This window comes from Phaenicophaeus curvirostris, chromosome Z (genome assembly GCF_032191515.1).
Source record: "Phaenicophaeus curvirostris isolate KB17595 chromosome Z, BPBGC_Pcur_1.0, whole genome shotgun sequence".
Taxonomy (NCBI): Eukaryota; Metazoa; Chordata; class Aves; order Cuculiformes; family Cuculidae; genus Phaenicophaeus; species Phaenicophaeus curvirostris.
Window position 1 is genome coordinate 48279934 of NC_091431.1, and position 15114 is coordinate 48295047.

At 41.5% G+C, this 15114-nt stretch overlaps 1 protein-coding gene across 2 annotated transcripts in view; it reads right to left on the minus strand.

The window, feature by feature from the left end:
- KANK1 (KN motif and ankyrin repeat domains 1) overlaps nucleotides 1–15114 on the minus strand; it is a 93507-nt gene that overhangs the window by 50571 nt on the left and 27822 nt on the right. The window lies entirely within an intron of this gene.

Here is a 15114-nt window from a genome sequence, read left to right on the forward strand (position 1 = left end):
CCTGCCCTGGGTCTGCCCTCAGTGAGACCATAACCAGACAAATTTGCAGTTGGCCTTGGTAAGTGGTTTTAAGTTTTATACTACTTAAAGGTTTACATACGCAGGGTTAGAGGATTTGTTGGTGAAGAGCTGTAGCACTAAGCAGGGAAACAGCTGCAATTTCCGAGCTCTCATGTTCCCCAGGTAGGTGAGGGCAGAAGGACACCACCACAGATGCAGCCAAAGGAGCACGTGCGTCCCCATCGCCTAACAAACCCAGTGGCTGACAAAAGTTGCATGGACCTACAGGGTGGCGAGACCACAACTGGCATGAACCCCAGGTGGGACAGTGCATGGCTGACTGCAAGAACTGTCCCCTGCAGGTCACTGTCCCCTGCAGGTCACAGCAGTGACAGGTGTTCTGGGTGTGAGGTTTTCCTTCAATCCACATGTGGCAAATTCAACTGAGATGCAGTGCCCACCTCAAGCTCAGGTTGCGGGTACAGACAAAAAGGCACTGTCACCTGGGGCAGTGGCTGCTGAGCAGGAGCTAAGTGAGAGACAGAAGCAAAACCAGCAGCAGTTCTGGGGCTAGCCAGTTGGCTCTGCGAAGACAGCCTTGCTGGCTCTGCAAGGAGTCTCCTGCTCCTCCCTCCCTGCCCACTACGGGGGCAGTCTAATCACAACCCTCATCCTCAGAGCAACAGATTTGACTCATCTGGGGCTTAAGAGACACCTCCTCTTGGCTCTACTTCACATTTTCTACAATCCAAACAGCATTTCATTTTGTATACTCAGATAGGTGGAGCTTAGGTGTATGAAGAACACCCTGGTTTGCCGACCCCAGTCTGACTTACGCTGACAGCTCTTCAACAAACCAGTCTCATTTTTCCAATTACATTTGATTTGGCTCTGACAGTAGGTGCATGGAAGTACTTAAAAGCTACGCAAACTAGCAAAGGAAAAGAAATCCAGACATGAATTAGTGCAAGCACAATGTGAATCTGAGTCAAAGGTATACTGACTGATAGAGAAGCTAGCTGTCTCCTAAAATTGATGGAGCTCCATCACACAGGCTAATATAGCTTAGCTTTCCCCTTCAAGGAACACAAGCACAAATCACTTCATTTTTAGCACAATCCTGGCATCAATTTTCCAAGAATGCAGAAAGACCTCCATTGCAACTCCTCCTCCCCCAGCTCTGCCATATACTCCTATATTTACAGTCTCCCGTTGAAAGGAGGGCAGGACATGAAGCTGTCTTCAAAGACTGTAGAAGCAAACGGCTACAAACAACAAAATAAAGCAGGCATCCAGCATGGATCATGACACAAAGAGCCCCATCACAAGATTCCAGGCATAACAATAATTATCAGATTTCTGAAACAATGAAGCATGGTGAGAAAAAAACAGAAAAGCATGTTGCTGGCTGAGTTTGCAGCAAGGACCGAAGTGGGAAATCTGTGAGCTTTTAGGACAATATTAACTACTTCGTTTCCAAAGAAGAAATTCTAAAGTATCACTCCAGTCTCTGCCATTGCTATCGGGATATAAAGTTATACTTTAAGTTCAAGAAAGGCAACTTTTACTGAGTCACAATAAATGCTTACTAAAAAATCATCATCTGTCTCCACATCAGGTTTTTCAGGACAGCCACAGTCTCAGAGCAGGCTGCACTTAGCTGGACATCAGATTCTACCAGCAGTGCACCCAAGGGTAAAGAGGCTGAATTAATTCACCCACTTCTAATTTCTTCAGCACAGCTCTGTGCTTCTCAGTAGCACTGCAAGAGGCACACTTCCCTGTTTTCACAGTGTATGTGCTGCACTAGAAGGCTTGCACCACTGTCAACCTGTTGCGCTTGATTTATCAGGCAACTCATGTTCTGCCAGTCTACAGCTTCCTATCCCACTAGAATCAAGGAAAGCTTAAGGGAGGCTGCTCAGCAAACATGAGCATCCATCTGGCCCAATGCTCTGCAGGGATGGATGCTGCCAGAGCTTGCTTAGCTCACACCACCAGCTGCACCACTCCTAACCCTTGTACAAGGGGAGACATGCAAGTGTGCACCCAGGGAGTGGAACAGGCAGATGGGTGTGAAGGGGCCCTGTGGGGGATTCATCTCTTTTAGGTACAATGTAGACCCAAGTGACAGTGGGTCAACTACAAAAGTGAGCGCTGACTTACAACCCATGCTGCAGCATGCCTGGAAACTCATCATGGATTTCAAAGTAAAATTTATAATGCTTCACCCTATTAGTTTTAAAGACACCAGCTACCATCATGGGCACATATGAGGAGAGTTTCCTAATAGCAAGAAGCAAATGCAGTTCAGGTAAGAATTGACATAAAATTAATAAAGAAAATGCTGAAAGCCAAAACTTGTAAAAGGCCTCTTTTTACAGCAGAGCTTCAGGTCTACTTTTTGTTGAGGCTTAGAGAGGTGTAATTGACTTGGTACAAACTCTGTTCTGGGTACTCTTCTACTGGTTTCAAAGCTGTGCAGGCTTACGTATGTCCATTAAGAAACATACTCACCTTTAGTCAAAACAATGAGGCTTCTGAGCTTAAATGAGGATTAATAAAATAATTTAGGAAGCAAATGCAGTCCAACAGATAGGATAAAAGAAAAAAAAAGATAAAAACATATGGTCTTATTTGCTATCTAAGATGAATGCAAAAATTTATTCTATTTTTTTTTAGATGAAATGTAACTGCAGATGACAATGTGCGTATTAAACAGCTGTTAAAGTATGCAAAAAGTCTGATCTAGCCCAGCAGAGTCATGGAGGAAGGGAATTTATACTGCTTTGAGACATAACAATACATTGGCAACTGAATTTCTGAAATTGCACGTATATGGAACATTTTTAGAAAGGTACCGCATGTGATTCTCCAGCAACACACAACTGTCACAGCTGCACTTCAGCAGAACTGTCTTGTGAGCAAGGTGCAGGGTGACACCACAGCCCAGCTAGAATATACAGAGAAGAAAAACTTAGCCTGCTCTACAGCAAAGCATGTTCTCCAGTACAGACATCTTACAAAAGAAAATTAGTAGAGGAGCTTATACATCCTATTCCCAACTCTTCAACTTTCTGCCCATGTGTTTTTACATGCTCACCCCAAGCCTGCCTGTGGATGCTGGGATTTGCAGACCCTTGGGCAAACAAAAACATGCACGGACTAGCTATATGAACTGTTATTGCTCAATGAAGCAGTTGTTCAAAGTGTTTTGAAATGGATATTCAAACTCTTCTTCTACCCTGAGGTTCAATAGCAGAAACCTTAAACACACATGATCCTCAGTTTTTACAAACTAGCACGACACCCCAGCTTTTACAGGTTTTTCCAGAACGATGATTCTTTAGGCAGAACATAAATCCTATGCCCTAACCCTGTCCTAATCACAAGGGACAATATTCTTACTCCTCCTTTGTGCTGCACCTTGTCAAGTAACCTACACCTATGCTAGCATTTCCGCACCAGAAATATCTGAGTATATATACACCAGTTCTGACATGCACACAGCAGAGCTGTAGACTCAAGAGGCAGAGATCTTGCAGAAAATCCAGGCTCCCACTTTAGTGGGACTTTTAAGTAGTCTCTTAAGCAAGAGACGCTTAAGACAGAAAATAGCTGAGGTTTGAACTCAGAGTGATTGTAAAATGGCATGTTGGCAACATAATAATTGAAAGAGAAATATAATTCAACTCTTAACCCAGAAAAGTGATTATCAAGTCCTCCTGTCCAGGGGCCGCAGTCAGATATGGGAAATCTTGATCTGCATACACTTGTTTGTGGGATCCAAGAAGCTAGGCCTTGGCTTCCCAGGCAACAAGGCTTTAGGCTAAGTAGATATGCATAAACTTTTCTTTTTTTCTCATGGCATGCAGACCGTTTAAGAGTAAATGGTCACGTAAACCACTCAACAAGCTCCAGATCTGCAGATACCTTGAACTACTCACAGGGTGAGCGTAGCTGAGACACTAAGATGCTTTTGCTTAAGATCTAGACTAAAAGTGAGAGCTGTGGGGCAAAGCTATGCAGGATTCAAAGGTACTGGCTCACAGTTGTTCAGGTGGATGCAATCAGAGAACGGTCCCAGGAGGGAAACCAGCCCTCCAATCCTGTCCAGCAAATGCAAAGCTGTGATTAAGAAGGCCTGAGATGGAGTTTGACAAACCAAGTTGACCCATGAAATATAACACTCAGGGAAGAACTGTTGCTGCTCCATTCCTGTTACACATGAGTGCAAGAAGACTTCAGCCAGACACTTCCCTCTCACTTGTGGGTCATCCTGTCAGTAGAACTGGCCTACTTTCTTTCTACTGATAACATTTGTAAACCAGAGCCAGGATACATGCAAAACCTATCTAAACATGTGCATAGTAATTTCTCTAGCTGCAAGAAGAAATTGGCACTGGAAATCCCTCCTCCTGCTCAGCCAGAGGGGTAAGAACTCTCCAAACTTGTGCAGCCTTACAGGAAACAGGAACATCTGCAACCTAACCTCAACCAAATATGCCAAGTGCAATTTAAATTAAGAAGAGGGTGAAGCCAGCAACAGCAAACCAGAAAGTATGTGGGGAGGTGCTCTGTGGTTGATATCTACCCTGGGAGAATGACGGTATATATCTCTGATATTTTCTTTTCAGTATTATCTCTACTGTGGTTGCGCTCTTCTTATCCATATATTTACCAAAACAGGTGCCCACTAAACTGAGAGGCAAAGTTTGTATGAGAGAAATAATATTTTCTTGCGTTTTATAATTAAAGTTAAAAATGAAGTAAGAATGCAGGCATGAGGTTTTTTGGTTTTTTTTCAGGTGAGACATAGAGCAGTCAATTTTGAGAGATGGGTAAACTGTGAACGATTTTAAATTTCAGTCTAATTATTTAATCATGTAACAATTCACCCATTTATATACTTTCTAGAGCAAATGTCTTCGTAATGTTGCACCCAAATCACAAGCAAAACTATACAAATACAGTGGCTCCTTAGGTCTCACTAACTGAACAACATAAATCACTAGCACGGACTCTTTGCCTAGGCCACCCTAAACTGTGAAAGTAAAAATTCCCTGCAGCATGTCTTAGGCTACAGTCTGTTGTGATTCAGCCTCCTCCACAACAGAGGTGATACTGTGACAATTTGTACAATATGCAATATGACAGGCAATTTATTTTGGACTATGTTTAAGCAGGCAACAAAAAATGCCCACCTCTCACTACAGTATGGATTTTTTTTCTGCAGGATCTGCAGTACAAGGGGAGCAAAAGAAGCCTTGTAAATCCTTTCAACAGACAAGTTAATTAATAAGATACAGCTATGGTCAGCATGAATTTACCTGCCTTCTTTCCTCACTCCCTCCACTTATAAAAGTGGCTTGCAAAAGGTCTCTCTTTAAAGCACAGCTTCAGGCAAAAGCTGAGCTAAGCTCTGTTAAGAGGAGAAGGAAGGCTTAGAAACACTGGGACCTGAGTCAGCAAGCTGAAGAAACGAAGAGTCAGAGTGCTCCCAACCAGGCACGTGCTTCTCTTCGGCCAAAAAAAAAACCCAACAAGAAAAAAAGAGAGACCTGACTCTGAATTTCACTGCTTTTGAAATACAAACTGCCAACTATTGCAATGCCAGGCTCTAATCCTCAAGTTATGTTGGAACTAATCATTAGTCACCTTAATGGGGATGTCCCAAACTGTCTTCCCCCCGATCCCTTAGTCTTAAACACACTTGCATTAATTAAGCTGCCTGCCTGCTTTGTTACTTCTGCAAGCAGAGAATAAATATATAAGAGATTTTCTTCTGCATACCTGAAAATAATCTCCTCCTCATCTCCCAAGCTGAACATCCGTGAAGACTCTACTTCATTCTCCCAAGCTATCTACCTACTGCACAGGAGCTGGGCTTTACTGGGCAACTTTTTGTACAAAAAAACCACATCAGAAAACAGATATGTGAAAGTCTTTAAACAGCACTGGATCCTTCTTGCTAACCTGAGTAACCCAGCAATTTTCTGAAATTCCTCAATATTGCTTTATCATGTTTGTTAGTAATTACAGTAATGCCCTACCATCAGCTGTTGGGGTTTTGTTTCCTTAACCCACATGGGTCTCGAAGATCCAGAAAAGAAATCAGCTGTTGTACACAAGCTATTATTTGACTTGCTGGTACCAAGCACCAAGGGAAGGATTTCAAAATACTACCCAGACAAATATAACAAGCATCCTGTAGAGCCAGACAAATGCTGCATCTAGAGTATCTTGTTTTCAATAGAGGCAACAAGAGATACTATTTGAGTAAAGTACCTGAAGGTGAGTCCATGCTTCTGTGCTCTCCCAGCACCAATAATAATGATTGGATTGGGAATATCTGAAGGAAGAACTTTACTGCGTCATTTTAAGATCCGTGTAAGTCACCCATGAATTTCACTAGCCCCTTTCTGAACCTGCCTCTGCTGCCTGCCTTTGCAGCCTCACGGGGCCAAAGTCCCAGGCCATCAATAGCCACTGCATATTTTTTCCTTTATTTAAACTGTTGTCCTACAAATCTTACTCAGTGCCACCAAATTCTTGCATTGCAGGGCTTGGTGAACCTCAGTGCAGATTCAGCTTATCCATGCCCTTTGTGATTTTTTAAATATCAATCTTCTGTCCCAGCTCATATGGCAACTCCATCCACAGATCATTGTACTTACCCTATTTGTACCTCTTTGTGGATAGTCACCAAGTGGAAGACCCTAGCCAGGAAGAGCATCTTACAATAAAAAATTGTCTGCAAGAATGGTCTTACAAAATGGGGTAGAGTATTATACATTCAACACTTTTTTTAGCATAACTGAACTTGGTTCCAACAACGAGCTAATATACGGCAAGGAAAACCTCAGGTTTTAGTACTTTTTGTCAAGCAAGTGAAGAGTCAAAACAAAACAGAACTTACCTGAAGCACAAGCAGCTTTCCCTAGTATAGGCCAGAGGTTGGACACAGCCCTCCCAAGTATCCAAACACACATCAGGTTAGCCTAATGGACTTTAGGTAACCATACCTGTTTTCCAAGATCCAGCAGACTCACTGTCTGCCAGGAGTGGCAGCTTTTGCTATATTCTCACTATCAGGATCAGTGTGCACTGGTAAAGGAAGCTATTGTATGGATTCTGTACATCATAAGCAACATGCTTTTTGGCACTCCCAACACAGAGGTCACCCCATCTATACAGAACTATGCTAAAATCTTCTTGTGTTGTCTAGTCTGCTGACTTGGTGGCTCATGTCTAATGTGCAAGAGTGTGAACTTTGCTTATGTGGTGTGATCCTAAACACGGGCAGGTATGTTCAGATGACACCCACCATACAGTGCTGCAAGGTCGCCTCACACCCTGAAGATGTTCTCAGACCAGCCATCTCTTCTGGAAATTATTACTGACAACATCTTTGTCATCGTGTTACATTACAGAAGTAAAAAAAAAAACCAAAACCAACCTGCAGAAGTCTGTACAGTATTGTAACTCAGAAACCAATTATTAGAGAAAAAACCCAACAACTAAACTAGAAAAACAAACACAATCCAGGGTAGAAAAAACATCTTTTTTTTTATACCTGAACTTCCTAATGGATGATTTGGAAGACACACCCTTCGGTTTATGCCTGTGAATAATAAATCATGTTACAGTACATGAATTCAGGACAGTATGATATTGCTGAGTTGTAATGCTTGCTGTGACAGGGAGCCCAAAGGATGCAATTGGGATATCCACATTTTTCCTGTAGAGAAGCAGGAAGGCTGAGACTTCCATGGCTTCAAGTAGTTCATTCTCATCGTTCTTCAAGATGTAAATGAAATGACAAGCGTGCTAAGCAGCATTTGTATCTGCCATAACAAAGACTCAAATCCAGCAAGAATAACAAATGAAAAGGCTTCCAAAACAGGTATTAAATATTAGAGGAGGAATAAATGCATATTGTGGATTGCCAGCTACAAGATACCTGTGGCCTCTCAGGGCTGGCAAGCCTGGAGTTGCTGCGTCTGGCACAAGAAGCAGTTCCGTTTCTATACTGTATATATGTACTATCCATCACATCTGTTCACTCATTGGTGCAGGATGAAACACAGCATCCTTTTCCCTCTCTTGGCTTAAACACTGAAATTTGAATAACAGTTATAAAAACATATCTGCAGATCTCAATACTTTATATTGAATTCGCTTATTAAAAGTGAATTTAAAGGTAGATAAAATTGAAAGTTAAGATGAATAAACCAATAAAGAATGTTTATAAACAACTCATGAAATGCAATATGATCTCATTTAGACTTCGCGTCTATGACGAGCTGCAAAGATTTAAGGCACAAACTCTGGTAAATAGACAAATATAACTCTTTTACGAAGTGCCCAAGAATTTAGCTTTCAGTGACATTTCATAAACAGTGGAACAGGCATGAAACACATTTAGAGGCAGACAGACAAATGTCAGTCTGTCTCTTCTTCTGATTTTAGATCTGAGGTGCTATAGATAGAACAACCACAAATCTGTTATGACTTAAGTGTGGTGTGCATTGCAATCGTGATGCTAGGATACAGCTGTTAAGTTCAAAGACTTCCTTCTTTGCCCATACAGCTATTCCATGGTGGTCCCAGCTGAAGGTGTATCTTTACATGAGACAGTTCCACCAGCCAATTAGCTTTGTCCTTATCTAGCCCTAAATGCTGCTTCCTGCCCAAAACCAAGACTCAAATCCCAGTCACATTTGCTCTTCCATTTCCTCTACCACAGCTCACAACAGCGCTGTAAAGTCCTGTTCTCCATGTGACTCCACAGCTCAGACTACTGACATCCATCACTAAATGTTGTGCTGCATCTACAATCTCAGTATTAACATGGAACCATTTCTCTTTAAGTTGCTATGGCCCCTTGGAAAGGCATGAGTACCTCACTCCCTGACAACTTTTCCATAGAAGCCACAAACACAAATTTTCAGTGTGGGTAAGGAACACACTTGAGACATCCTCCAGGCTGCCTTCCCCTCTGTCCCCCATCACACAGCATCCCCCAGGAATAGCCAGTGTGTGTGTGTACAATTTTTCTTGCCTTGTCCCCTGGCCACAGGCCAACTCCAGGAGGCTTTATGAATCCATCCCAGGGATAAGCAAGTTTCTCTGGTCCTTCCTGCAAAGCCACCATCTCCACACCACAGCCTGTAGACTTCAAGCCTGCACACTCTGGCAGGAGGGACACAGGATCTCATGGCAGCAACAAAGCTACCAGCCACCCCACCACACATAAAATTGCCACTTGTTACTGAGCATGCCAAGAATCACCAAACCCAACTAACATTTTGACCTGGAGCTGGCATGAGCTAACTAGAAACCATCTGGCAGCACCTGCACTGGAGTGCAGAGAGCCAGGCTAGCTGGGTATCTCCATACTCTTCCAGCTCAAAAGCTCACAGAGAAGAACTTCTCAGCTTTCTGCAAGTGTCATATTGCCTCTGCCTGGCATGCAACCAAAACATCTTGCTGCATGTGGCCATCTGCAGAGAATTTACCCACCCAAAGGAGGGTACCACAAGTTGAGGCAAGGCCCTTGTCCCTCACAGGGGGGTGTTCCACTCTGCCAGCAAGTCAAACCAACATTAAACCAACCTGTTCCTAATGCTCGGAGACTTTGTCATTGAATTTATAAGTAATTTATAAGTCAGCATAGAGTTCATATAACCTGTCTTCCTCCCTCTTAGTGGGAGGGTGAGCGAACTCTTGTATTACTTATTTCAAACACCATTTCATGCTCATAGAATCACAGAATTGCTAGGTTGGAAAGGACCCACTGGATCATCAAGTTCCACCATTCCTATCAATCACTAAAACATGCCCCTCAGTATCTCATCTACCCATCTTTTAAACACCTCCAGGGATGGTGACTCAACCACCTCCCTGGGCAGCCTGTTCCAGTGCCCAATGACCTTTTCCATGAAATATTTTTTCCTAATGTCCAGCCTGACCCTCCCCTGGCGGAGCTTGAGGCCATTCCCTCTTGTCCTGTCCCCTGTCACTTGGGAGAAGAGGCCAGCACCCTCCTCTCCACAACCTCCTTTCAGGTAGTTGTAGAGAGGAATATGATCTCCCCTCAGCCTCCTCTTCTCAAGGCTGAACAACCCCATTTCCCTCAGCCACTCCTTGTAAGACTTGTTCTCCAGCCCCTTCATGCCCACCTTCTTTTTTGAACAGCAGTACGGTGGCAAGTTCTGAGAGTGCCAGTGCACACAGAATTGTGCTGATTGATTAACTACACAAGAACTTTCCATCTTAGGGAGCTGGGCATTAAAACTTGATGAATTATGTCTCTCACCTACAAATCCTAATCTAAAGCCCTACATCTGGTTGCTGGCATGAGGCACAGAGAAGTACTCATAAGCAACCAGGTATCTAGCTCTTGGGACATGTGTAGTGCTACATGCCATGCTCAGCATCAAGACTCACAGCAATGACTCTTCCCTACAAACTCAGCTCTTACTCAAATTGTCTGTCATCCAAAACCACATCTTGTGCTGATATGCTCCACAAACAAGGGGCCATCTATATCTTACAGCACACATCAAGCTAGGATCAAATTTTTTAGTTCCCCCAGATGATGTATGGATCTGAAAACCACCTTCCTATAACCCTGAGACAGTGAATCAAGCCAAACACAAGCTGCAAGAATTGTACCTTTCTACAGAGATCCATAAATATGTTACCTTTAAATTTGTTTTGGTTGATTTATTATTGCACAGCAGCACATTAATAAAAAAAAAAAGCAAAATAAGATGTATCTTTATGAGTCACCACAGGAGCAGACAGGCACAAATAGACGACCGTGTACTAAGCAAATTCTTGAAAAAGACAAACCAGGAACTTAATCTTCTGAAGAGCAATGCAGCAGGACTGTCAAATGAACTAATACATCTTCAGTGCACTTTATAAGGCAAATATAAAAAACTAAAACTAAGTCAGATGTTCTTACTAACCAAACAGTGGTTTTCACGTTTACTTATGTTACCTGGAGAGAAAAATAAGCTGCTGCAGTGTTATCAATGCCCTCCCAAACCATACCAACAAGGACAGCAGAGGGGCACTTTTTGGGGGATTATTCCTATCCACATCCTGCTTCCCAAAGAAGTTAAGTGATATTTCAAGATGTTCCCAGTCTCAGTCCCCATGGATTTCTGAGAAACACCCAGCCACAGTGACCAAACCAATACAGACTTAAAAGTAGATCCAATTGCATTGGAAAAACTGCAAAATAGAAAGCATACAACTTACTTATACCTGTCCTTCTTTTCCCTCACTCCATGCATAATCAAGAACAAAGCAGCTCAACTTGGGTAAGGCATGTCCCAGGCAGATAAAAATGAAAAGAAAGTTTTTAAAATTTAGGTTCTGGTTTTCTAGGTCACAAAAGAACTTAAGGGTCTCTTTTTCAGCCAATGTAATTTTCCTAGAAAGCCTAAAAATACCCTTTTTTAGAGACAGAGATAATATATAACTGATTTTAAATCTTCAGAAATGTTTTCATAGGAGAAGGGGTTTACAGCAGAACCTCTCTCCCTGGCTTTCTTCTTAAATAATCTGAAGCTCTTTTCTCACCACCTTACTTATTTGGAGGAGCCATTTATTTTCACTATTTCTGTCACCAAGGATGCATGCATCTTACCTGAGGCTAATCAGCCCTGATTTTCACCCACTCCCATTCCTCAGAGCAACAGATCCAGCATGCTGATGTTAGCTTGCAGTGAAGTTTCAAAAGGAGAAAAGGTAAAAGTTTCCTTAAGCAAACATTCCATCCCCTATTTCTAAGTGCCATTACATATCTCATATACATCTGTATACATAGGGTATGTATCACATAGTTCCATTAAGAAATGCAGTAAATAAAAGGCAAAGAAATTAGACTGCACAGTATTTAGAAATATTCTACACTTTCCTACTCAAAAAAAGCAGTCCTCTTCCAGTGGGGAAGGCTGCCACCAAGGTGGAAGCTCTCTACAATCATTTAATCTGCAGAAATACTTTTTTTAGAAAAACATTATCCTATTTTCAAAAACTACAGAAGTATAGAGTACAGAAACTGCTACAGTTTGCCTCTACCAGTATAAATTACTAGCTTCTACACAGGATAACAACTTTTCCAACACAGTAAAAGGGTATCTGCTTCACCAGAAAAACATGAAGAGAAGAGAGAAGACATACCAGACAAACAATGCTAATACAAAATTTGTGGAAGAGAAATATTAAGAATTGAAATGTTGAAAACTGTGTGTGAATTATTTTAAAGCTTTGATTTATGAAGTAAAGTATACATAACTGAATATTATAATCCAAGTGTTTATTTTTTGCTATATATTAATTATTTTACAGCACATTTAGAATTGGAAATAAAGAACTCAAAATATATGAAAGTTATCCTCAGTTACCTGAAGACATAAACAGATTTTGGTCTGCTCCGTACTTGCTGCCATTGCACTGAACATTGATTGCTATGAAAATAGGACATTACCAAGAATGAGAAAAGCCAGCTAAGTCACACATCAAAATAAAATTCTTAAAGCCAGCATTAGTCCCATTCTAAGAATAGCTAAAATTAATCATATGATAGCTCAGGCACATGAGCCTTTAAGGACACAGAGACAAGCACTATTTTCATCAGCAACTGTCAAGTAAGGCATGCTCTTTAAGGACCAATTTTAAGAAAGGTAGACGGTGTTTAACTAACAAAACTCCTAAGGGAGCTTCCTAAGTTTACATCATCTCCACTCCGACCAAAACTGGGAAAGCAAATGGTAAACATGGACAGATCTAAACTGTTGGTCAAGCCTCACTGAGCACTAGGTATCTTGCAAACCACTGGGTCAAGTCACACCACATTCTTCTCTGTGAACTATGCCGACAGCTGATAGTGAATAAAGAACTGAATGATTGCAAACTTTGTTCCTTAACTGAAATCCTGTAGATACAGCATAAAACCTCTAAACTTTGTATTTATCTCTCTGTTTTTTCAACTAAAACTAGCTCTCAGCTAGCTTTAAGAGAATTCTGGTATTCGTCTGTCTGTGCACAAATCATACAGCAAGAGGTGCTTTGACTAATATCTAGGTGGCTGTGATTGCTGCTGAGATTTGTAGTGGCTGGCTTTTTTTTTTTGTTTTAGAAAAATATGTTGGAGCTTCATGCTGCATAGTCCCACAAAGTCACCAGCCACTACCTTATATTATATCTCAGATACCAGAATACATTCTTGAATAAGTGTGACAGAAACAGGAAAGGTTAACTTACCAGTGGACACTTTAACTACAAAAAGCAGACTGCAGATCTTCAAAGGTATTTGGCACCTTATTTGCCTTAGGCAGTTCATGCAGGATTTTCAGAAGCAGCAGAGGACTTTCAGAGTATACTCTGAGAACTGCTGATAGTTACAGCAGGGAATCCCCAAGCCACAAGCGATGAAAATATCCCTCTCTGTGATCTCATCTGCTCCCAGGTCCTTTTGCAGGGAGAAGACTAGCACAAAAAGCAGTCAAAATAATTTCTTAGCACTAGTTTTAAAAGCAACATTTCTTGTTCCATAACTAATGACACTTGTGTCTCAAGTAGGAGGTGATCTTTCACACAAGAGCAATAAAGATACATCAATATTTTCAAGGTGCTTCCCACCATCATCTCTCCATGAGCTCAGTAACACCCACAAACGCACAGCTCCTCATGGCATTTACCTCTTCTCTGGAGAAAGTTCAAGGCAGCTGGCCTTGCTGCAGCACATGCACACAAACGCTGACTATATATGGTGACCTAGAGTTGCTCTGGTGGTGCTCAGTTATGGTAGTGTATTTTGGAGTTGGGCAGTTTTTAGTTCATATTGAAACAAACACAGCTGTGCATGTGAATGCCACTGTATCACGTCCCCTTCTAAAGCATTTGGCATGTGGCTGATATATCCCAAAAAGCTACAGACACAATCCTTCCCAAAAGTGCCAAAAATGTGGGAAGGCGAAACTCTAAGAGGCATAACATTTACTTTTGCTGGGAAAGCAAAAGCACTGAAGGTTAAAAAAACCCAAATCAAAACGACAAAAATAACCCCCACCAGCTTTAAGAAATTCGACTTTGTTTTATTGACTTGCAGCAATGAACAGCAGCAGAAGAGAGAACATTTAGTTCTCAGAAGCACACAGAGTGCTGAGGCAAGGTGGGACAGATCAGCAGAAATTGCTTCCTGCGCTCTCTGACATGTGAAGACACCAGCCAGCTCCTCCCAGGAGCTGTGAGATTAGTACGTTATTTATATTGCTGCAATAACAAAATACCATTCAAAAGCAACAATGAAGATAACACAGTTTTTTTTTTAAAAAAAACCAACTCTAGGAATCACAGCTACTCTGTGCATATGAATATTATCTGTAAATACAAATTTCATCTTATTAAAAAGTGTTGATAAATACTGCGAGTTAATGTTGACTCATGATGGAAAGAGGCAACTACTTGTCTAAAGGTGTAATTAATTCCTCCCTGTGAACAACTTTCAAGGCCTTAGTTACAGTAAAAATAAATATTGCAGTCTGAGTTTTGTTGTTAATTAGACATTATATGTTAACCAGTTTGCCTGTTTCTGAAGGAAGGACAAGATAAAATCAGAGAGGCAACAAAAACCACAAAGATACTTGGACACTCCTTCAGAAACATTACTAGTTTTGTACATTTCATACTGCAGAGTGAAATACTGTAGAAAAACATGATCCATGAGCCACTGTGCTCATCCATGTTGTCAGTCGCTGTGAGGAAGACAGGCAGTTAAGCTCCTTCCTCTGCAGCGATGAGAAGCACTGCCCTTAGCAATTCTGTGATTCTGTGAATTGCTGCACAGCTGAGTGCTGAATAGAGCTCATCTTAACAAAATTCAGTCAGGGCTACCAAACACCGTCCTGTCTCCAAAAATGGAGCAGACTCACTTTCCACAATGCATTTACAATCCTGCAAGGAATCACTGAGCGGTATCTGTACAGTTTGTCAGTGTAAAAACAAACTTTGAAAAAGCTGACCATAATGAAAAATAGCATCTCGGACTAACATTTCAGATTAACATAAAACTAGAATATATCAAACAAACAA